The sequence below is a fragment of the Lepidochelys olivacea genome (assembly GCF_965140295.1).
Source record: "Lepidochelys olivacea isolate rLepOli2 genome assembly, chromosome: 8".
In the NCBI taxonomy this organism is placed as follows: domain Eukaryota; kingdom Metazoa; phylum Chordata; order Testudines; family Cheloniidae; genus Lepidochelys; species Lepidochelys olivacea.
This window is the reverse complement of record NC_140418.1, coordinates 82,860,995-82,886,975: the sequence shown is the minus strand read 5'-3', so window position 1 is coordinate 82,886,975 and position 25,981 is coordinate 82,860,995.

The following is a 25,981-nucleotide window of genomic DNA, read 5'->3' as shown; positions in this document are numbered from 1 at the left end:
AGCAGTGGGGCTCCCCTACTATGAGCTGAAATCACTGAGTACTGTGTTAAGTAGTAGGGAGCCTGAAGATATATTGGTAAGCAGCTTGCAGGATGGCTACTGGGGAGGAGCAGCTGGTGGTGAAGGCTGCAGCAGAAACCCACGAAGAGGCAGGTCAGTCGGCCATTGGAGCACGTAAGGTGCCCCTTTACCCACCCCCATTTCCACACAGGCTGTGGGGTGTGTGTGTGTGGAGGGGTTAAAACTCTGCAGATTAACTTCTGAACTCTGAACTGACCAAGGACAGAGACTTTTGGGTTTCTGGACTTCAGGTGACTTTTAGGGTTACTGGACTCAAGAACAAAAGGGAAAGGACATGGCCCAATTTGCTTGGGGTGGGTTTTTGCTCATGGTTTGTGTTTGAATCCTGTTGGTGGTGGTTCCCCAACATAATGCCACATTGTTTTTCTCTGTTATTAAAAGGCTTTTGCTACACTCAGACTCTGTGCTTGTGAGAGGGAAAGTATGGCCTCTTAGAGGCACCCAGGGGGGTGGTATATATTTGTCCCAGGTCACTGGGTGGGGACTTGAGCAGGTTTTGCATTGTGTTATTGGAACAGAGCCCCTAGATACTGAACCCGTCCCTTGTTGCTGCCAACTCTGACAGGCAGAAGGGTTACATATATAACATGCTTCACTTGTGTAAGGGGGGAGAAAAAGGGTTAGCATTATGTAAAGCAACATATCTAATACTGACCAAGAAAGTCAGCTGTTTGATATCATATGTTTTTATGAAATATTCAGCCTCCCCCTCACATCTCCTCCACATACACTACCAGAATCTAAATCTGCTAAAAGCACAGCTCTAGAAAGCTAAGATTGTGAAGCCTAGAATTAAGATATGCCATTAGAGGATGAAATTATGGGCTCTTTAGGCATCTGTAGTAAAATATAGATTACTCTTATTATGGGAAAGATAATTGATATTTAAATATATTTTGTCTTTGATAAATTGTCCTTTCAAATTAAGCTCCTCTAATATGATAAAAACAACAAGGTCTAAAAAGCTAAGCAACCACACTATAACATTTGAGATAAACAAACAGTGTGCTGTAAACATGTTTCTGAGACACAGTAATTAAATGGAGGTCCCAAAAGCATCACAGCTTGGAAGCCATTAGTTCAGAAATGGTCAGAAAAAAGTGAAACAGAAGACACCTGCTTCAATCATATGGTTGACTAAAATTGCAAGTTTCAACCCAACCCTGAATATTTGCCAGGCTCTGTGCAGCTGTTCAAATGAGAGAGGAACAATGTGCAATCTAAAAGTGTATGTAATGAGCCAGGATGGACCTCTTAGTAGAGCTGCATTGACCTAGCCAAATGGTAACATCAAAACATTTGTTTGCAAGACTTGATTTTACAGATATTTGTATTCAGTCAAATACCCTAGTATCTAACTCTAAGGAAACTAGAATTCAGGGTGAAATAACAGCCACATATTCAGGTCATTAGATATCACAAACGTGCTTCAACACAGGAAGATATATATCTGAATAAGAGAGTGGCTAAGAATGCTAACAGAATCCTTACACAAGACCTACTCCAGTCTGCATTTCTCCATTGTGCTGTGACAACTGGAGTCCAACAAAGGCACCAGGAGAACTACAGGGAGGGCAGTAGTGACACCACTTTTAAACTTTTCCAACAATCACTTTCCATTATAGTTCCTTGAATGCAGCTGCTTATGAGTCTGACTTTATAGTGGCTGCCTCAAGTTGAATTTTTTTTGGAAATTTTTATTGAAAACTGTCCAGGCCTTTTTGAACAGGAAGTTGTTAGAGAGAAAAAAAGTTAATGTTTATTAAAATGACGGGAAAATGTTTTTGAGAAACTCTAGTGCCTCCAGAACTTGACATTTAGCAGAGGGAGATAGTTCTGAGGTTAGAGGTGACTCTCTTGCTGTCTCAATCAAGTATGGGCTGACGTTCTACAAACAATTATAAGCCATGGAAAAATCTCCATTCATGTGCACACAGTAGAATTTTATATGCTTGCTCATAATTTCTAAAAGTTCAAACTCTTGCCACACTGCATTACATAGAAGAGATGACACCAAACTATACCTCTGTACAGGACACAAGCAAAATGGGTCCTGAACTGTCTCCTCAAAATATCCACCACCCCAGATGGAGGTAACCTGGGTAAGGAGCCAAGAGACTGTAAATTTTCTCGACTCATCCTGCCACTGATTGCTGTTGAGTAATCTATGTCTCATGACCTCAGAGACAAGCAAACCACACTTACTGCATTTTGCAGATTGAGTAACAGAATTCTTGAGGTTGCACAAGGTCACATAGGGCAGAACTGAGACTAGAATGCATGTCTCAATTATGGCTGACTCCACAAATCTCATCCACTCTGTTTAGACTGGCTCTCAAAGGCTATCTCAAAGAGCAGTCTTAAATCCAGCTTTAAGATCTTGTCTCCATTGCTCTAATTGCAGGGGCGTGGGGCAATGAATATTAGCAGGGGTGGCGTACTCCCCCTTCTTTCCACTGGAAGTTAAACACATGGGAAATTGTGGGAGGAGGCAGGGGAGGCAGTTTCAGCTCTAGCATTTATCACTTTAAACAATCTAAACTGAGCACTGATTTGCAGAGATACTTGGCCTGCCCTTGAACTGCTGTCAAGCCGAAAGATAAGTGGGGAACACCTTAGCTAGGCCTGAACTGATTGGCTGGAATTCCATGGATAGCATATTGTATTCCAACCAAGCAGTGAGGGTTATCATTTGTGCTGTAGTCCCAACCTTCTACAGTAGCTGGCAAAGAGAACTGCCAGAAAATTGTGCAGAATCAGAGAGCAGCTAAAAATTGATGCCTTCCATCTAATTGCTGTCTGGTGATGAGATGAATTAAGTAGGTTAGTATTAGACCTGCAAGGCAGAGTCTGGAAAGAGAGAGAGAGAGAAAAGAAATGTGTCACAATTTAGAGAGTATCCCCCTGAAGTAATTGGTAATTGAGGTGTCCCCCCCCACCCGCATTTGTTTGTCATTGATCTCTATTAAAGTGCAGTTTCACTTTGAAAAGTGACTGTAAAAAGGTGTACTTGGGTAAGGGGGTTCCATGCTTACTGTGTGCTGGAGACTTCAAATCAAATATGCTCTGGCTGAGTGAAGAGTGTGTGTGTGTATGTGTGTGTATATATGTGTATATATAAATATATTTTTAATTGCCACATTGGAAAACTCATCTTGGGCTTTGAAAGTCAACTAGTTCTTTCCTTCTTGTGCTTCATTGCTGGTAATAACTGTCTGGTCAAATTATGTTCTCAGGGAAATTCACTGCCCCATTCTGCTAGCAGCAAAGGAGAGGCAAAACTGGTTTGTCACTAGCAGCAAATTCAGGAGCATCACGGCCTGAGACTGCCAGCAGCAGCAAAAGGCTTAGAAGTGCCCATTGAAATGAAAAATTCTGTTGTAGCTACAGTTTGAAATTTCAAGCTGCTGAACTGGGAAATAATGGGCACAATGTCCAGGTGCAAATGATTTTGGAATACTCATGTATTTCAAGAAACTTTTTTTTAAAGGGAAAAATCTGAATATCCCCAAAATTGGGGGGTTAACTCCTAAGCTGCACTGAGCTCTCATCCAGCGCAGCTGAGGAGAAATTGTCCCAAAGGGACTTATTGCAGAAGTCTCAGAAGGACATGGTTGCCAATCCAGGTTTGGCTGGAGTGCTTTACACTCTAGCCCACCTCCTTCCATCCATGGCATGCCCCTCCTCACCTATATGTGCCTTCTTCTCAAGTGCCTCAGCAGAGAAAAGCAGTTTGAACAAGGTTCAATGATCTGGCCCTTGTGGGGGTTCAAAATCAGAACTCAGATCTGGAGCCAAGTTTTCCAAATAGCCCTGAGCCTTCTCTAAGTTACACTAAGGACTATGTGAGGGAATGCAGAATATGGGGAGCTCATGGTGATGGCAAGCCACCTTTACCCCCTCCCCCTAGTTCTACACCAAACACAGGGAAAGAGTAACTGAGAATTGGGGTTATTGAGTTTATATACAGCACCCAATGGATCTGTTGTGAAGGGTGACCTATGAATACAATTTGCTGTTTGTCACTGATCTAAACCATTCCTACACCATGTTTTAAAGTCAGAGTGCAGTGTTCACTGCTTGCTAGGGATTTTTCACTAAAGGAATATGGGAACAGATGTGTAAATCATTTCCAGTGGGGAGCCCCAAAATAGCTAGCTAAGGGCCTGATCCTTCATATGTTCTCAAACATCATTAGTGCCACTCAGTTCAAAGGGGTTAATTGCAAGAGTAAAGAGACACACACACACGAGAATAGGAATATTTTGTCCATTCTTGTTGGACCAACTTCACTGAAGATTCAGCAAAGAAAACCACCAGTTGTATTAGCCTGTTTCTCCCTACACATACAATGGTTGCCACCTATGAATCTTCATTGACCTCCGTGGAGTTACTCCTGACTTACACCAGTGTAATGGAAAGGAGAACTGATGTGACTATAAGGAATCACAGACAGAATAATTTTCTTTTAAGACTGAACAAGGCACTTTTTAGAAGGAACGTAGTTTTGCCCAAATGTTACTCTCTGTCTGTCTCCATTTTACTGCAGATCCTCCATCTAGAACCTTCCTCAGCTCTTCCCCTGACAACAATGGATGTAAAATAATATGTGTATCCTCTGTCCTATGCCTTTCAGTGTTATCTCCATTTTAAATGGTAATGAGTCAGTAGGAATGAAAAATTGACATACTATCTTGCCCACATGTTAAAAAATGGGCACCCATAGTGTACTATTTGTTTCTTTGAAATATTTTATATTAACTGACACTACTGCGAGAGACGAACCAGGCCTGCAGTATCATAACATGTACATTATCTGTCCTAGAGATCACTAAAAGGCATTATAATGGCTGCCATAAATCGTTAGCATCAGCTGACTATTATCTCACAGTGATATCTGAGAGCTCATTTTTCCTACTCTAATGTCTGGAGGAATATTGGAGTAACTGTGTGATATCTGCTAGCAAAGGGTGAAGCTGTATTGGTATTTACTGGATGGTCTCTGAAGCAAAGCTGACAGACATGGGTTTCATCCAGCAGACACTCGCCAGGTGAGCTGGGCAGGGTTGACTTTCTACCTGAATTGCATGCCCACCCCAAGGAATAGCTCTTCTTTTCTCACATAAATAACTTATTCTGTCAGGAAATTTACCATTCACCTCTAAACCCCATCTTCCAAAAGATTAAAGTTTTGTTGTTGTTTTTTTGTGTTTTTTAAAAAAGCTTCTCTATATAATCTATCACAGAGTTTTATGGAAACTATTATTATCTGACAGCACCTCTGTGAATACTAGACTGGAGTTACGTGATTTGATTTAATAACATCTCTTATTTCTAAAGCCACTTTAAAGTTCATTGGCATACATTTTTGTTTGCTCCAAATGTAACAATCAATTCTTATTTATTTTACTTGCCTTGAGTTTGTTTATTGCCTGTCCAATTTTAGGGCTCTAGTCTCATGTCTATGTTCATCCAAACTCCCATTTGCATTAATTTTAGTTAGGTAAATCTAATATATATTCTCATCATTGTCATAATAATCAACCAGTTATCTTCCTCTGGAGATAGAATTTGGATCTTCCAATACTAATTACAAGCAGATCTTTTTGGGCTAGATCAAAACTTGGAATACATATTCAAGCAGGGGAGTAAGAATGCCCCCATGTACTCTCCGAGGTGGGCTAATTGGAGTTTGAGGACAAGCATGCAGGGAGCACCGTGCCCACTTACTTGGTCTGAAGGCAGGCATGTGAGAAGACGTGAGGAACAAGTGGAGCCAAGGTGTGTCCTCATAGAACTGGCTAGCACAACTGAGCCAGCCTGGGGCATAGTATAATATTCTGTTTGAAGAGGACCACGAGCAAATTACTACATCCTCTACCAAAGGGGAAGTGTTTCCACTGGCTTCCCTGATCTTTGGATCAGGCCCTTCATGACTGATTCTAGAAGGGACTCCACATGGGTAGATTTTTCACCTTACTGAGGTCCATGCAGAATGCTTCTTGGAGGATCAGTGCCTTACACTGTGTGTGGGTTACTTCTCTGTGTCAGTAGAGCACTATGTAAATACTAAACTTTTTGTTATGCTGAAATGTTATCCCACTGCCATTTAAAAATATTTTGGATGAAATCTCCAAAATTTGCATTTTGCTGGGGAGAATATTATTGATGACCAAATTCATTAGTTTCACTTTTCTAGCAGCTAGCTGAAGTCTGCCAGTTCAACTGAAGTGATGTTCACTGAGTGCTTTGAATTCCCACTTCGTCTTGTTCACTGGAATAACGCAATGAGCATTATACCGATGACACTCTTGGGGATGGGCTGATTGGTTCTTGATTGTTACACTTATATCTTTTGGAGCTATATATTTTAAAATATTTCAGTGAGTATTTTAGCAGAATCAGGGTTCTACATTAAGATATCTTATTCCAAATTGCACAGATTGATTAGAATACACAAGTTTAACCAGATGTTTCAGAAGAACACAAGTGCAAAATCAAGGAGCGTAGCAGGTGTTATTGGGATATGTGTAAAGAGACTGCTGGTTTCCTAGTGGCAGATTACCTGGCTGACAGCTTCACTGGATGCATTAGGGAGCTGACCTGAGCTTTTTTTCTATGTATAATTTATGTACATAGGAAAGCTGAGCTCAAAAACAAAGCATGATTTGAAGATGCTTCCTGCTTTTTAACCCACATTTGCCGCCAAGACGACGGAGGCATAAAACGTATTGACCAAACCATAGAGCAAAGCATATTCATGATGAAGCTTTGACATGTAACTACAATGGCTTTGGTTACGTGCATTTATCCACTTAACATGATTTTCCACTGGCCTTCAATAGCTGTTTTATCCTATGGGATGTGGGTTTCTAATCCCCTGCTCAATCAGTTTTCTGCTTTGCAGTACCTCAGTATGGAGTAAACACATTACTTTTTTGCTGCTTGTGCTTCTGCTGCCTCCTCCTGTGACATCAATTTTCCAGGAGCCGCCTCCATATCTAATACTTTCTATCCAGTTAAACCACTAACAAAGGGCCCCATCCTCAGCTGAGGTAAACTGTCTTCTATGGAGCTATGCCAGTTTACAACAACTGAGGATCTGGACCTGCATATCCCTGTCATAATAGGACTTTTACAACACAAATGGCATTACAACTTATTGCAATGTCACTGCAATCCAACATCACTACTTATTTTTGGTGACATAATATAAAAAAGCCCAATTCCCTGCATAGGAAGATTAGTCTATCCCTGGCAAATATAATATACAGAAGGGCCAGAGACACAATTGGTGAGGTGATCAACCTAGAAAGGCTCTATGCAAATAGTGATTTTGAGGAGGAGCAGGAGGTTGTTTGAGGCATGAGAAATGGGAGGTTCCAAATGCAGAGGATAACAATTTGCCATCGCATTGTGAGGGCCCCCAAGTATTCTGTGTAATATTCTGCAAGCTTGCCAGAAGGCTGAGTGTAAGCCTCATCCAAATCGCAGCTGCTTCACTATCACTGGGCTGAGTGCATCTAGAGTTGTATGAAATGTAGCAGCATCAAGATTTAGCCTCCTTGTTTGGTTTCAGCTTTGGCTAGTTTGTGTTCTTGCAACTTTTGTTCAAATGACCACCAAAACTCATATTTGGACTGAGCCCCAAACACCATATTTTACCAGGCTACTGGGAGAAATCATGTGAGACTGCTGAGTTTCAATGAATCCCTGGAGTTTCCTGAAACTTTGGCACAGCTTCACTCAATTGATTACAAATTCACCCCAAAGCTTTATGAACTTCAGCAAACCAGGGCTAAGTTTCAGGTGTATTGAAAGTGAATTTACTCTAGTTTCAGGTTTCCTTGGAAAACTTTTGCATCTTTCCCTCCTGTTCGGAGTTGATGTTGTGGAAGTCCATTGCTGTCATGTGGGCAATATGCAAGGGTCAAGACAGCTTTATGGGGAAATACACAGCCAAGAACTCTGAGCTCTTGACAGAGCCCAGGGAGGGTTCTGAATGTTCAGCCATCTTTGTAGCTGACAGCAGAACCCAAACATGAAGTTCTCTGGGTGCTCTAAACCCTCTTTAAAAAGGACAAGAACATAGCTATTGCCTCACCAGAAGAGAACTTTGGGCTGCATAGTTATGTAGGCTCTGGCAACAGCAGTGCCTGATAGCTTAAAGAATAGTGAATCCCTTCAACAATTGCCCAGGGTTGCAAATAGGTAGAAAAATAACTTCCTTTACCCTGTAAAAAGAAAAGGAGTACTTGTGGCACCTTAGAGACTAACCAATTTATTTGAGCATGAGCTTTCGTGAGCTACAGTTCACTTCATCGGATGCATACCGTGGAAACTGCAGTAGACATTATATACACACAGAGACCATGAAACAATACCCCCTCCCTCCCAAAGTTTTGGATGGGCTATTACCAGCAGGAGAGTGAGTTTGTGTGTGGTGGGGCGGAGGGTGAGAAAACCTGGATTTGTACTGGAAATGGCCCAACTTGATGATCACTTTAGATAAGCTATTACCAGCAGGACAGTGGGGTGGGAGGACGTATTGTTTCATGGTCTCTGTGTATATAATGTCTTCTGCAGTTTCCACAGTATGCATCCGATGAAGTGAGCTGTAGCTCATGAAAGCTCATGCTCAAATAAATTGGTTAGTCTCTAAGGTGCCACAAGTACTCCTTTTCTTTTTGCAAAGACAGACTAACACGGCTGTTACTCTGAAACCTTCCTTTACCCTGTGGTGATCAGTTTACACCTTGAACTATGATGTCTGTTTTCTCATTGTTGGCTTAGCTTGAATAATGACAAATGCTTGTAATGGTTATAATATCAAAATGTTGTTTTAAAATGCTAGCTAGAGATTTAACTGTGACCTGTTGTGGCAGTTTAACTATGTACTGTGTAAAGAAATATTCCCCTTTTCATTGGTCCAACAGTAACTGCTTTTTAATTGCATGAACTGTGTCTTGTTCTCAAGTTAATGTCTGGGTAATAATCAGGGGTTGATCATTTTTTCACTCTATGTTTTATAATTTGGAACAGTTAAGTCAGATCTTCTGGAACTGCTACAGGGAGTGTAATTAGTGTAACACACTGATTTATCATTTGGCCCTTTCTGACAACTAGGGCAAAAGATTTTGAGGCTCAGATCCTTAAAGATATTTAGGTGCCTAACTCCCATGGATTTTGATTGGAGTTAGATGCCTAAATACCTTTGAGGATCTCTGCTTTAGTGCATCCAGATGATATTATAATAAGCCTAGAATGCAAGAACAGAGATGAAGCGGATAAACTTATTAATTGAAGTTTGGGGTAGGTAGTTTATTGGTCTGAAACCTGCATTCTAATATCTAAACCCTAGATGCCAGATACAATTACCAAATTCACATTGCAGATCTCCAGAATTTGGCTCTGTTATGCATTTTTTTTAACCTCATCACAACATCCAGGCCTAGTTAGAATCCCTGGGCATCTAGAAAGGATGGAGAGATCCACGTTTGTGGAAATAGAGCCTCAAAAGAGGATGAAATTGACAAAAACCCAAATGATATTTTAATTATTTTTTTATGTATAGGCATTTCTATTGCGATCATTATAGTATCTGAGCACTGGGAGACAATGTGAAATAGGCAGATCTGAAGGAAATTTCTGAGCATAAATTAATGCCAGTTATTTTTCAGTGATATATATGAAGAGGTGGTGGTATCAGTCCTATTCCTAAATGGACACGTATGCACACCATATTAAACCAGTATTAAAATGAATGAGCATGAAATTGTCCCCTTGTTATCACTGACACATCAGAAAGCTCCGCAACTGAATACGAGTCAAGACTGAATTGTCCTTTCTGGGTTGATACTCATGTTTGAATTAAAATAACCCTTCAACATTTCTTCTCATTCTGCTTGGAGAAGAAAAATTGAGGCCCAAACTGAAGGAATCACCAAATGCACTCTAGGACTTGTTAGTTCACAGCTTCCCTGATCTTTTGTTAGGCTATGTAACTTGTTATCTTTCCTTATACATCTGTATTACATCCTCATTTTCCTATTAACTCACCTCCCCATCAGTGCAGGTTTTGTGTTTTCTCAAATCCGTCTTTTCTAGCTTCGGAGTTACTTTACCTTCTGTTTTCCTCTCAAACATGATTCCTCCCCATCTTTCTTGCACATGTGCAATTCTACTTATGTTAAACTGTTATCAGAGCAAGCTCTGTTAGGCCCAAATATAAGTTCACTTCCAACAGAATTGAGGCGACAATAAAAATCTGTAGCCCATTTTTGGCCTGCTCATTAGAATATTACATACGTGAGAGTGGTACTTTACTCTCCACTTTTTAGATTTGTATCATTATAACATTCTTCCCCTGACTGCTAAAGGTAAAGACTGAATGAGACAATTTCATTTCCCCCTTCACCATTTTGAAGAATCCATTTGTTTCAACCAAAATGTTTGGAGAGGAAAGTGAGCACATACTGCCGCATGCTCAAAATAAAGGTGGGGCCTCCTCTCTGTCACAGAGTTCTATGCCATTGCTTGTTGATTTATATTTTAGAAAGAAACCCTGATTAATGCATCACCAGAGTTAGAGGTGTTTCATCCAGGCTCTGGCCTGATTGCATCCTACCCCTGGGTTGAGGTGGGGGAAGGGGAGGAGGGCAGGCGGGGAGGGGAGGTGGTGGTGGTGGTGCAAGAGCCTTTCTTCCAACATGCACACTTGTGACCCTTGCACAGTAGAATGGCACAATCACAGTTCACGTGCTTGGGGCAGTACAAGGTTTATTCCACTTGACATGCTCTTGGGGAGTAAGGGTAGGGTGGGAATAGAAAATGTGGCCTCCTATCTGCACTGGTCTGGCCCGGCACGTGGGGAACACACTGAATGGGTGATTATGATGGGATCCCCGGGGTACAACCTTGAACTGTGGGACTGCTGTGCCCCCTTAACTCTCCAGCCTGGGCTGTCTCTCATAATTCTTTTTCAGTGACAAGCAGCAAACCCCTCCAGGCTCTGTTATCACTCAGCCACCAGCATTAAGGGCACACACAGCTAAGTTGCATGAATACTTTCCAAGCCACTCATTAAATATACACAGGGAAAACCAGCAAATCCCCCAAGCCCCGACCCTTTCACCCCAGAAATATACCGTCTTACTCAAGATGTTCACCACTTTGTCAAAGGAAAGCAAACGTGCACCAGCTTTTGTAACCTGAGCAGGTTGGTTCCCAAGCCCTTTAGACAGACTCACTGGAAACGAGAGACCATTTAACGTAAGTTTATTAACTATAGAAAGATAGAGTTTAAGTGGTTGGCATAAAGGTCAGAGATAGTTACTTTAAGAAAATAAAAAGTAAACGCATTCTAAATCCTAAACTTTTATAAAGCCTAAGCAAGAATTGAATCAAACAGCTTTTCTCACCCCACTGGGTGTTGCAAGTAGGTTACAATTCTTAATACATTGGCTGAATTTCCTTCTCAGCATGGGACCAATCTCCTCAGTTCAAAGTCATTTTCTTTCCAACATTCTTACTGCCTTCAGTGTAGGTGGGGGAGGGGAGAGGTGGTCACATGATGCCACTGTCCCTCACTTTATACTCTCAATCCATATCCCTGGAAAGATACTGACCCAAGCATGCCCTGGTGGGCCTTACTGAATCACGGAGTTGAGCAATCTCCATTGTGTGGTGCTTTTGCAACTAAGTCATAGAGTTGAGCAATCTCCATTGTGTGGTGTTTACGCAGCTGCCTCTTATTGAATTGTAGATCTTTTGTTTACAATTCCCCTGCTGGTCAATGGTTGTTTAATGCCTGCCTGGATATGGGTCACCTCCTTTGTTGTCACTGGTGAACTAGCAGTGGGCGTTTCCTAAGCTCACTGCATATTTCAATAACAACCATATAGCAAAATTTCATAACTTCTTACATGCTAACAATATATATATTTTGACAGAGCAATGAGTTACAGCAGATCTTGACCTTTCATATGGTATCTTATATGGCACGCTTCATGTGAAATATCACAACTATATATGAATGATGAATATGGGGGTTTCGGAGTGCTATTTTGAGGTACAGTGTGTCACAGTAGTTTAGCATGTCACTTGCCAATGTCTTGTGGGCGAGGGATAGTGCCCCAGATGTACACTCCAGCCTGGAGCTCAGCCTAGGGCAATGTGATTTTGCACCATCCCCAATATGGGCTTGGGTATTAATCACACTGTCTGGCCCTTTGTTTTCAAGACACATGGTCCTGATGGTAGTTTGATTCTGTCCTATTAAGATTTTTATTTTTTGGATAATACAAGGTAACAAAAAGGACAAATAAAGTAATGTAAAATAGTGAAACTCTAAGGCTAAAATCTATACATGTTAAATTAGCAAGGATGTTTTATACAATGGCTGTGTAAGAGAATGTACTAAGAGAGCCATCCTGTGGTAAGGGAAAGTTTATTCTATGTATGTATGATAATAAATAACTAATCTCTCTCCAGATGTTTGTTCTCTATCCATACATACAGACTACACCGGCTTTTCATCTTTAAGCACTGGGTCTGATCTCTTACTCCGCTTACAGAAGTGTTAATCCAGATTTAAAGTGTAAGTGAGGCTTAAGTCCTTTGGTTTCAATTTGACTTTATACCCAGGGCTTTTGTTATTCAGGGTTTATTAGTTTCATTTTCCAGTGTTTGTTTTTAGCAATTTTTGAGTTTTATGTAGATGTCTAAAAATCATAGGTTTTCAGGCCATTCCCTGTCTCATGGATATAATATACATTACTAGTTACAGTAGTATGTAGTGTAAAGAATAATCTCTTTTTAATGTTCCCTTATGTGCTTTAACATAGTACTGTTTTAAACCACACTGTGTTAAAGTGCACTGGGGAACCTTCTGTGTGTGCCAACAGTGTTTACACAGACCCATTAATGTATAACATGGTAATGTGCTTTAGAAATCATATCCCTATAATCTGCATTACTGCTCCATGTAGACAAGCCCTAGTTACAAGTAACCATTTCTAGTGTTGTCCCAGTTTTATTGGCTAAATGTTGATTTTTTTTTTATTTTTATTTTTTGGTAGCAGGGGTGTTTTACTGGTATTCATCTGGTAAAACCTAAAATCACAAGCCCTATTTATACCAATATTGTGAATAAAAGTCCTATCACAGCTCTGGTTGAGTTTCCCCCCCCAGCTGGACACTGTGACCCTAAGTACACCTGTACTGTATTTATACCATACACGCCACTGCAATGAGGTTTGTACAAAATATACCTTGTAAGGTATCATTTGAAAACTAGTAACACACTGATTATTAATGTCATTGTAAATTGCATGTGTTCACTTTATATGTGTAATTATGAATTCCCTTTGTATAATGTTATGAGAACATGTTTAAAACATGTTAAAAAGACAGCCTAGCCTAAATAATGGTGATAAACAGGTTTGTCCTAGACAAAGGAATGTTTGTTTACCTCAGTGTACATATTAGCTATAAACGAAGTTATGCGGCTAAACCAGATGGGGTTGTCTTGAGCCTGAACTTGAGAGACAGAGAATTAACATGGCTCCTCTGCACCCAGGAGAGACACAGGAGGCGGGGAGGCCTTGCTAACTTTAAGAACAAAAATAGTTCTTTGGGACTATAAGGAACAGAGAGAGCCTTTATTTCCTCAGAAGACAAAAGAAACCAGCACCCAGTAATTCTATGGAAGGTCCCGACTGAGAGAGACAAAGAATTATTATTTCTCTGAGTGGTCCAGGAGAGGGCTGGACAGTTCAGGGCAGACAGTTTTGTGGAAATTTGGAATGGGAAGTATGTTGGAGTCATTTTGCCAGGTGTAACCAAAAGACGGAGCGCTGTTATGGTGTAGGTAAGCTGCTGGGATCAGAGCACTGAACCAGGGCTGCCTAGCACTCAGGATACTCATGCTTGTCTTCTTGCTGTTTGGTGCTCAGTGAGCCACAGCAGCAGAGCATTTAAGGTAAAAGGGCAGGAAGTGACACAACCCCTCACTGGTCTGGATTTCACCCCATAATGTGAAAGACACTCACCAAACTGCCGTGAGGGGATTCAAACAGTGAATCCAACATGCCCTTAGCTTGCTGCTGGTGGGCAGAGTTTAGGCAATGCCCTGCCTTTGAGCCTCTAGGTAGGTACTCCAGACCTCATATCTGACACTCTTGTGGGCAGTGGGGACCCTGGAGTCCAATTGCCTAGGTCCTGAAAGTAGTGCCATCTCCCCCGCAGCCTCCCAGAAGCTCCCCAGAATCCCAACAAAGTGTTATCCTTCTGGTTTACAGTTCACTTCTTCAGGGGGCACGGGACACTGAAAACCAGTAGACACACAGAATAACTTAGCACAAGAGTCTAGAACACCATTGCTCTTTACTTAGTAGCATGAGAAATACATAGATCTAGTCAAATTAATAAACACACCTATATGCATTTTTCTGCCGCAGGTTCCTCTCCACCCTGGAGAGTTCTTTTTGGCTGGACATAGCCCTCTGGGATATTCCGGTTTCTTCTCCTGCAGCCCAGGGTTTCTCTTCAGAATGGTGGATTCTTCTCTAGCCCTTCGCTGGTTCCATAGTTAAACCAACCCTATCCTCTACCCCCTTCTGCCTTACCCCACTATGAAACTGCACCTATCTCTTATCTCTGGTGCCCAAAGCTTCCTGACTCTCTGATAGTTTCTTGAGATTATATGTCGCCATATTAACACTTGGGTTCTTTGTTCTCCTACTAGATATCACAGTTCAGGGCAACTGCACTTATATTCCTCCACCATAGTCCACAAAGGGCACCAGCTCCTCAGCCATCACAGCTCTTGGACAGAGACCCATGTCTCTCTCTCTCTCTCCTTACCAGGGCTATTCCAGACTGCAGTGTCCTACATACACTGTGACATTCCCAGCAACCCAGAGTGCCTAAACAGGCCAGCACCTGTACTTTGTTTTCTCTCCAGAGGTTTTGCCCACAATTATAAGTTAGCACACAACTCTTTTTAAGCAAGGTGAAAGAATTATAGAGAAAACAGTAAAACAATAAAGGAACCTACATGCATGCTAGAAAGTTTACCAGAGGTCACATCAACTCAAATCTCAGGCTCTGGTAGGTGTAAGTTCTTCAAAACTCACAGCTGGGTTTCCCCTGTGTTTACAAGTTCATAACTATCTCAGATTCAGAACCAGAACAGTCAGATTCAGAACAGAACGGAATTGTTGTGTGTCCTTTAGGCAGCTTGAGCCTTTGATCTTAGTCTCATGGGACAGGTGTGTTGTGGTTCAAATACAAGACAGCACAAAGCTTTTAGCAAGCAAACAGGCTGGTCTGCCAACGGACTGCTCCTGTCAGCTTTCCACCCTCTCCTTTATTCTTTCTCTCCCCCGCGCATTACATTCTCCAACAGATAAAAGGAATACACTGGCTTTGTTTAACATTCTTATTTACCAATTTCTATCTACCGCATTCTTTGCTCTCGGGCCTTGAGCCCAGTCCTGGGAGGCTTCCCACGGTTTATGTCATCTGGGCGAGATTCCAAGGTTCATGCCCTTGAGAGGAGCTGTGTGTGCACAGCTCCTACACAACACTCCGGGTGTGCTCTGAATGTTGCCGAGTGCCTGAACCTTGTATGAATGCTACATCCCCTCCTTTTTTGTTTATTTGTGCGCGGCCATCTCATGGTAGCCATCAATTTGCTTTTGCAAGCCAATTAACTCCTGGACAGACAAGGTCATAACTCGTGGAGCCTGCCAGGGCGGGTCTCGACTAAGCCTTAACAAAAAGAAAATACATTGCACACAGCAACAGCAAAAAATAAGCTTAAGAAGGTAAAGTGTAATTGGCCGGGCCCCAATTAGTCATGCTAGAGTACTGGGAAGAGAGGTTCGCGTAAGCAGCGAGCATCATCTCATTCCCAATTTCCTCAGGGTGATGACATACTGGAATAAGGCATGTACCTAACAAGTCTCTGGCTGCTACAGAATCAGGTAAACAAAAGTGGGTAACATTTGCTATTGAAGCCAATTTTTCCCATAGGTTTTATGTCATTCGGGCCCGTAACGGAGGAAGCACTCCCGAGCCAACCCCTACAGGAAATAGCAGGCACAAAGGCATACAATCAATACAGAATTAGCAGTAATTTGGGCAAGAATTTGGGCAGTCTTCTTTGAGCCGCGGCAACCAATGCTTTTACTGCTCCCCATGTCACGGGCTGGCTTGGGACGCTATGCCTCCTCCGTTTCCGTCCCGCCGTTGTCGACCCGGGAGGCACCGCGTTCTTGTCCAAGGTCAGCTGAAACTCTGGTATGGGGTTCGATAGCCCCTGGTGCAACGCCATGCTGTTTCAGTGCCGGTCGCACACACTGGGCCGGAACCCACAACGGCCCTGCAGGGAGAAACACAGCAGCATATCCCTGACCCCAAGTGATTAAAGGCACTGGACCCAGCCATTGCGGATCGGGCAGCTGACGGTAATAGACACGCGGTCTTTCCAGTACCTCGGACTTATGAAAATGCCAATCCGTGGGGGTCTGCTGATCTACGTTCAGCGTTAAATTATTTAAAGTAAAGAAAAGGATATGCATTTGTTGCTGAATGTCTCCTAAGGTTCGGAGACGGAGCTCCCCTTGTTTTAATTGTTTGTAGAGCAAGGTTTTTAGCGTGCAATTTGCATGTTCAACAATAGCTTGGCCTGTGGAATTATAAGGGATCCCGTGTTTGAGACGGACGTCCCATTGGGCACAAAAGGTGGAGAGGGCTGTGGAGCAATAGGATGTGGCATTATCCGTTTTTATCTGGCTCGGGCGACCCATAACAGCAAAACAGGCTAGCAAATGGTGACTAACTTTTGGGAGTGGCTTCCCCACGCTGTGGGGTCGCCCAGAGGAATCCCGAATAGGTATCAATGGAAACATGTAAAAACGAATAGAGGCGGAATTGTGGCATGTGAGTGACATCCATTTGCCACAGCTGATTCGCTGCGGTACCTCTGGGGTTAACGGCATAAGAAAAGGTAGGGGCAGCAGCGGCACAGTGGGGGCAGGAACAAACAATAGAACGTGCATGATCAGCAGGAATGTAAAACTGTCGGGCCAAAACAGAGGCAGACTGATGAAAAAAGGAATGGCTTTCAATGGGGTCAGAAAAAAGGGAATTTACCTGACCACGTAACGTGCGATCAGCGCGCGCATTGCCTTCAGTGAGTAGCCCAGGCAGAGGGGTATGACTGCGAATATGAGCAACAAAATAAGGGAAATTACGAGTGGTGAGGAGATACTGTAAGGACAAAAACAGGCGAAGAAGGTCCGCATCGACCTAAGGGGTGATGAGGGCAAGGGGTAAATGATCAATTACCTGATAAACATAATGGGTGTCCACAATCAAATTAAAGGGATAATCAGCAAAAAGTTGAAAGGCCAAAATAACAGCAGCTAGTTCCAAGGACTAGTGAAGCTCTCCAAGCGCTATGCATGCAAATGTTGTTGTACAAGTGAATGAAGCACTTTCAGCTTTTCTAGGGGGAGGGGCCACTGGTCAATCCATACGGGCTCTAAGGATTGCCATACCAATGGTAATGCGGATGGCAAGGTGGGTGAGGGAGGATTTTGGGCCATTATATATTAATATTAAGGGTGGTGTCCAGCTTTGCAAGTAAGTCACAGCCCCAAATATTGAGGTGGACAGGGAGTACAAAAGGGCGGATTGTAGCAAGGGCACGGCCTCCTGGTTTAGAGACCGTGACCCAAGACAAACTTTGGTGCCAGGGTTTGCTACCCCCGATCCCCCACAACTCTTTAGAAGGAACTGTTGGCCAACTGACCGGCCACTCCGGATCACGAATCACCGTAACGTCAGCTCCAGTGTCCACCAGCCCTGTAAAAGGAACATTATTTAAGAAAAGTGTTAACTGAGGTTTCGAGGGGCGGACCGACATTGTTAGATCAAGAAGTGGAGAGGACGTGTTATGAGACAGCAACTGAGACAGCGTTGATCCAAAGCCGTTCCCGCCCTGGGCTCGATCCTCTGAGGCTGGCACCTGATAGGGGACTAAAATCAATTGTGCAATTGACCGTCCACACGGGAGCGACTGTGGAAGATGGGTCCACACCTGAACCTTAATAACGCCGATGTAATCGGCGTCAATGACCCCTGGGATGACAAAAATCCCTGTTTCCCAGCGTGTGAGCGAGGGAGAACCAGACCCACAAAACCAGCAGGGAGAGGTCCCGTAACCTGTGTAGGTATGGCACAAACCTCCCCCAGCAACTGAAAATCAGCGTCCTCCTGCATAATAAAATCAAGCCCTGCACTTCCGGCAGTCGCCACCCTCATGGAATCTATGGATTTTAAGGAGAGGAACAGTTGTCTGAGTGGGAAACACCCCTGTTTGGCCCTGGGTTTGGGGGAGACCCGTCGTGCGGTTTCCCGACCCGCTACGACACTGATTAGCCTAGTGATAGCCCTTCCGACACTTGGGGCACTTCTTTGAGGGGCGGGCGGGCGCCGTCGATGAGCAGCACTCCCGCTGAAAGTGACCCTCCTTACCACAGTGATAACAACGCTTCCCCTCCTTCCCGCTTTTCCGCAGGGCAGCAGCCAGAACTCCAGCTTTATGTGCTTGGGTTCCGATGTTTTGGCACGCCTGCAGCATGTCTGACAGCTCCAGAATTCCAGAGGCTTGTGCCGCCTGGAGAGCACGGCGGCAATCCTCGTTCGCATTTTCAACCGCCATTTTTAACAGGATCTCCTGAGCTGCTGCAGGGCTATCCACCTGTCAGAGGATAGCCTCCTGCAATCTGTTGGTAAAATCCATAAAGGACTCGGATGCACCCTGACAGATACTGGCAAAGCTTTTAGTAGGCCTGCCTGAATTCGGGACTTTCTGGAAGGCATGCTGGGCGCAGGTGGAAATAATGGGGAAGACGGCCTGAGGGAGTTGAGACTGCATCTGAACGGTAGCAAACTGGCCCTCCCCTGCCAAGTGCTCATAAATGATACCTTGCTCCCTATATACTTGGGCTTGGCGTTCCGCCATCTGCCGATACTCACTAAGCCAAATAACATACTGACTGGGCGTCAGCATCATGCGCAACAGCGCCTTCCAATCTTCAGGGATCAGGGTGTACCCAGTACCTAGCCCTTCAATGAGACCACGTACATACGTGCTAGTGAGGCCGAACTCGCGAATCGCTTTCTTTACCTCTCTGATCACCGAGTAAGGCAAACTGACCCAGTTTGCAACATGGTTGCCCTGGCCATCATCCTGCCAGGTCACCAGGCAAACTGAGACCAGATCAGCTAATTCCTCTGCTGTAAGATCTGAGCGAGTCTTCGCTGCGTGAACCATTTGTTGCACCAGCGAAAGCCCCTGAGCAGACGCGGACGACCCCCCGGGGGGCCCCAGAGCATGGGGCCCCACGAGGGGATGGCGATCACACACTGGCTCCGTTGGGAAGGCAAGGGAGGCAGTGGTAATTGAGGCACTGGGGGCGAAGCAGGGGGAGGAATGGCTGCAGCAGCGGACGGGGGTGGCGGGATCGGCAGCCCCTCGGTTGGCACGGGAGAGGGCCTTTCCGAGGCGACACGCTGTGTCGCATTGCCAGGAGGGGGGATGGCTGCAGGAGCGGACGGGAGTGGCGAGAGCACCAGCCCCGCAAGGGAGGGCCTGTCCGAGGCGACACGCTGTATCGAGTCGCGGCAGAGGTGCCAGGCATGTAAAGCCTGCACGGGCGCCCGAGGCTCTTTGTGCAATGTCTGGCCCAACCGCTCCCAGTCCGCTAGCTTAAGGGTTCTGGCTTCAGGGTACCACGGGCATTGGGCACTCACCTCCTGTAGCAGGAGAGTGAGTTCTCAAGTGGGGCAGTCATGCTGAGCCTTACGCAGCAAATACTGTAGCTCATTGCGGTGTTGCACTTGCAAAGCAGAGAGGGAACTTCCCATACTTACCACAATGAAAAATACTCACCGGGATCCGCGAAGCGGATGAGTGATGCGTCTGAAACCCTTGCCGGGCGAGGTTCAAATACAAGACAGCACAAAGCTTTTAGCAAGCAAACAGGCTGGTCTGCCAACGGACTGCTCCTGTCAGCTTTCCGCCCTCTCCTTTATTCTTTCTCTCCCTCTGCGCATTACATTCTCCAACAGATAAAAGGAATACACTGGCTTTGTTTAACATTCTTATTTACCAATTTCTATCTACCGCATTCCTTGCTCTCGGGCCTTGAGCCCAGTCCTGGGAGGCTTCCCACGGTTCATGTCATCTGGGCGAGATTCCAAGGTTTATGCCCTTGAGAGGAGCTGTGTGTGCACAGCTCCTACACAACACTCTGGGTGTGCCCTGAATGTTGCCGAGTGCCTGAACCTTGTATGAATGCTACACAGGTGCTTAGCAGACCACTCCCCAGGGCATAGCTTCAAAAGGCTACGTTTTCGCATAACTTGAAGTGAGGAATTTGCATTCACCTTCCCCTAGCTATTCCTCTGGAAAACCACAACACTTTTTGTTCCAAAACTCCATTCTTGTCTGGCACATTTGAATCCCCAGATTTACATGTCCTCCTCTCCCCCTCCCGAGAGGTTACATGTAATCCTGGCCCACAGCAATACATAATCCATTCATTTAATACAATGGACCCCAAAGATACTTAAATTTAATTCAGTAAGATCTCCTAACTATGTTGCAGGAAATTACTGTGATGGGTTTAACCTAACTTCGGGGATGCCACTTTATGTATTGGGATTTCACTGAGCCTGCCTGCTTTACTACCCTGGGCTCCCTCTCCCTGTTTTGCTGAATCAGGCTCTCTGGCAGCACACCCACACAGGTAGGGATGCACCAGCTGTGGAATCACACAGTCTGCAAACAGCTCTCTATGATAAGGCTCAGCTAGGAAATTGCCTAGCACTCAAGTGCAGCTCCCCTCTGGAAAATACACCCAAAATAATATTGTCTTGCGCTGTAGAGAAATCTATACAACAGAAGCTCATAAATTCGTCCCTTCCCTCAATGTGGAGGAAGATGTGCACAACTTCTTCCCCTCCTCCCCACATTAGAAATTGCACAAACTAGGTTAAATAATAAAAAACAAGTTTATTAACTATACAAGGCAGGTTTTAGATGATTATAAGGGATAGGAAACAGAACAAGCAAATAAAATAAAACATGCATATTAAAAAAAGCTTAAGATTTTAAAGAGACTGGTTTCAAGAAATAATTTCTCACCCTAAATGCTGTTTTTAGGCAAGTTGCCGAGTTTCTGTATCTTAGAGTTCCAGTTATTTCTCTTTACAGACTAGACTTCTGTCTTAGTCTGGACTCAGCCGTGGCCTTTCCTACAGCTCAGTTCCTTTGTCTCTTCAGGCACTTTTAGCAGTCTTTCTTCTTTGGCAGGAAGGCAATGGAGAAGAGTCCTGTTTGCCTTACTCCCCAGCCTTAAATAAGATTTACATAAGGCAGGAAGCTCTTGTTTCCCAGTCTTGACCGCCTCCTCCTTTTAGTGGAAAATTACTAGAAGTCCAAGATCGTGTTTAGTACCAGGTGACAGGACCACCTGACCTAGGCTATGTCTACACTTGCCATTTAAAGTGCAAAATGTCCCTTTTTTGCTCTAAAACAGTGGGAGCATCTATACTCGTTAATGACTTTTTGCGGTGAAACTCAGAAGTTTTACTGCAAAAAGAAAACCACCTTCATGAGAGGCATACAGTTCTTTCCGCTGTTCTTTTTGTGCTGTTGTGAAAGTGAAAACACGTTCTACCTGTGTAAACACTTTTTGGCTTCTGGAGGATATCCCACAGTTCCAAAAGTGACCACTCTGGCCAGCATCTCCGCTGCTCTGATGCCAGGTATACGGACGTCCGCCCCTTCCCCTGTAAGCCCCGGGAAGTTCAAAACTCCCTTTCATTTTGCTTGCAGATGTGGTGGGGAAAGCAGCCAGACAGCAGAGGGTTTAAAAAAATGCCACAAAAGAAACAAGGAAGTAATGGGGCTGCTGGGACATGAAGCTGTGCATCACGGGGCACTGAGCAGGGACCCAAATGCCTTCCACTCACCGCCCCCCTTCTCACAAGACCTATCGAGAGAGCTGCACTGTGGGATAGCGGCCCTACAGCGCTGCTCTCATTGGCAATGGAAGTGCTGCTAGTGTAAACGCTCTCTGATGCCTGAGGAATTAAGTGAGTACGCAAACCAGCGCTTTTCTTTCACCGGTTCCCTATCACTGGTTAAACTTACAGTGCAAAAACTCTGCAAGTGTAGACATACCCGTAGTAGTGTCATAGCTACGTCCCAGGACGCCTCTCAGGAAAGAGAGAGATTAATATCTTCAAAGTCTTGTTGTTTCTTCCCAATGGACTGATGGCTGCTTGTCTGCTGGGTGTTTCCCAAATACACACACACAGTTGTAATTGTTACATAGCCAATATTCCTAACTTTAGATACAGAAATGATACATGCATACAAATTGGGTAAACATATGCAGTAAATCATAACCTTTCCAGTGATATCTCACATGACCTATCTTGCATAAAACATATCTTAATTATGCCATATTCATGTCATAACTATATTTCTATGAAGAATATGGAGTGTAATGTCACAATTACCTTATCTGTCACACTGGGGATTTTTCACTTCCCCTCCCTGCAGAGAACCTGGAGAGACTAGCTTCTCTGCTGAGGCAACCTCCTTAGCATACCCATTGTCCCAAGTTATTTCCACTTGAATAAGCAGCCCTGTAAGGTTTAATGACTGAATGTTTTCCCTAGTCTGGCTGGGAGACATTTCAGCCCTATAAGCAAATGGTGGATTTCACACTGACATATGGGCATTTTATAATACCACAATTTTGTAACAACTTTGTAACTTCAACCAGCATTCATAAATTGTACATAGACAGATTTCCCCAAATCTTCACAGGTATATTAGCAGAGAAAGAGTTCATGAAGAGCCAGTCTCCCTTCTGGGTTTATAGTTTATTTTTCAGGATAGTGAGAGTGAAGAACAAGAATGAAGAAACAGGAAGAAATACACTCACACAGGAACATCTGCTGTCAATTCCCAGCTTAGTATATTACTCATGACTTAGAAGTACAACTTCTATATTTCTATTTAGTCCCATCATTAGGGAGTCAGGCCAAATGGCTCCTCCTGCTTGTTTGGTGGGATACATTATCTTAATTTGAACAGTCAGTCTGGCATGACAATATATAATGTTAAAACATTCCACATTTTATCCATGTTTTGAGGAATAGAGTTGTTAGTCACCAGACTTGCCCTTAGTGCTCATATTGTATATGTTGCACCCGTCATTATTTATGAATCTAAATTCTAGAGGATGGACTACAGTTTGTAAAACACCATAGGACTGATTGGGTAACCATTACTCATGGTGAGTACTGCCTCACATGGATAATCCCACTGAAGTAAGTGGGAATACTTGTGTCTGGGTGTGTTTCCTAGCACCAGTAAAGGTTCAAATTCCAGCACCACAAGTGCTGGAAATGTTTTTGGAAGGTGGGTAGAAGAATAACGGGGCTGCTCAAAACCTTTTTTGTATGGAAAATTGGAGTTTCACAGAAATGAAAGTTTTCACAGAAAGAGCTTGCTTTTCTTCACATTTTGATTTTTCATTGGAAACCCCCACACTGAAATTTCTTTGCCAAAAACAGAAAAAAACCACGTTGTGGCTATTTTCAGCTGAAAATATTCAAGTTCTCAGTTTTTTGATGACAAGCTGAAATTTCCCAGAGGAAAAACCCTAAACATTTTCCAACAAGCTATAAATACCATAATACCGTGTTAACTGCAGCATTAGAAAGTTTCATTCTTCTTCTTCTGCTTATGATGGTGAGTTTCTGAAGGCAACTTCCCCTCATGAATCATGCCTTTGTAAATGATCATACTTTAAAAAAGTGACATTGAATTGTTGGGCTATGCTGAGCCATAGTAATTACTCTGCGTTTGGAAGAGATAGGTAGCCATATGTGTAAAGTATGCAGGCTGCTAATAGTGTGTATTTGTAGTGCCTTCATGTATCCAGTCTATCTGGTCCAGGATTTAGGAACCCTTTGCATGGGTGCATTAAGGATCACATTTTTATAATAAGCCTTTTGGAGATTTATGACATTCCGGGGTGCAATCCACACCAGTGATTGGCTGTGTCACTCCTGCCCTGCAACCCTGGGGTGCCTCACAATGCTTTGCTGCTGTAGCTCTCACCTGAGCTTCTCACAAACAGCTTGCCAGTATGCCAGTCACACCCTGAGTGTCTGTGTGTAGCTGCAGCCTGCCAGTCACACATTTGTCACACCCTGGCTTCCACCAGCCTTGGTTGCAGGGTGACCACAACACACTCCCAGGCTCGGAGTTTTTCCCCAAAACATGTGTTCCACACTGTCCAGCCTTCTCCTGGACAATATATTATATTAGGTCTTTTGCCCCTTTTATGGGATCAGTGTACCACATTTTGCTACCCTAAATGGAGTTACCCACACAGTTCACATCACTGGATTAGTTTTGATTATACAATAAAATAAGTTTATTTAACCACAAGGAGATAGGTTTTAAGTGAGTACCAGTATACGGCACTAAAGACAGAAATGGTTACAAGAGAAATACAGATAAAACACTTCCTAGTACTAAAACGTAATAAACTACACATGGTTCAAGGTGAAGGTGCTTACCACATGTTCCCAGTAACATTGCTGACTGAATTCTCAGTCAGGATCTGCTCCCAAAGTCCAAAGCCTGTTTCTTTTGTTTTTTTAGGTGAAGGAGAGAGAGCGAGAGCAATGGACTGGGAGAGAGAACTTGGGGTAGCCCCTCACTTTTATAGTTCAGTCACCCTTTGAAATACATTTTCCTGATGGTTCCCCATAGATAAAGTTCATTCCTGCTGTGAGAATGGAGACAAGGAGTCTCGTAAGGAAAGAGGTTCCATGCTGTTGTTTGCTAAGATGCAGATCTGTTTGTTCCTGCCCCTTTCCTTACCAAAGAATGGCCCATCATCTTTGATGACACCTTGCTAGAGGCGTCAGTTTGTCCTTTGTCTTTGAGAAACAAGATTACCCACTCCCCAAACTTGTCTGCTAAACATACTACATGATTTTGGTTTATGTTCAAAACTTTACATATAATTTTGCTACATACATTTTGATATTATTGACCAGCAAGTTATTAGTTTTCAAGTGATACCTTACAAGGCATATTTTGTATAAAGATTATTATAACAGTGTGTAAGGTGTGAATACAGGGTTATATTTGGTCACAAGATTAAATCTAAATAGACAAGATAGACAAAAGGTTAGCTATAGGAAGTATTATTATCCCCATTTTACAGATATGGAACTGGGGCACAGAGATGAAGGCCTAGATTTTTAAGGTATTTAGGCACAGCTGCACTCAGTGTTGCAACATCTAAATCTCATTGTCTATGGGATTTAGGGTCCTAACTGCCTAAATCCTTTTTGATAATGAAATTTAGGTTCCTAAATCAATTAGGTGTTGCAACACTGCGCACAGCAATACCTAAATACCTTGAAAAATCTCAGCTGCAGTGATTTCTCCAGGAAATCAGTGGCAGAGCTAATAATTGAATCTAAATTGCCGGAGTTCTTAGCCACAAGATCATTTTTTCTTTCTGAATTTTTTACATTTACTTTTCTTGAAAACTTTTTGAGACAGTGACTGTTTTATTCTCTGTCCTGTAGAAAAGCTCTTTGAGATCCAGGGATGAAAAGCACCGTACAAAAAAGGTTGAGTACACCGTCAGCACTTAACAAATAATAATAGATCAGACATTTGATTTAGCATTCTTCCTCCAAGGATCCTCTAGTGCTCTATGAACTTTATGATTTGGGAACACTTCTCCCACTTCTGCAGAAACGTAGTCACCTCTCG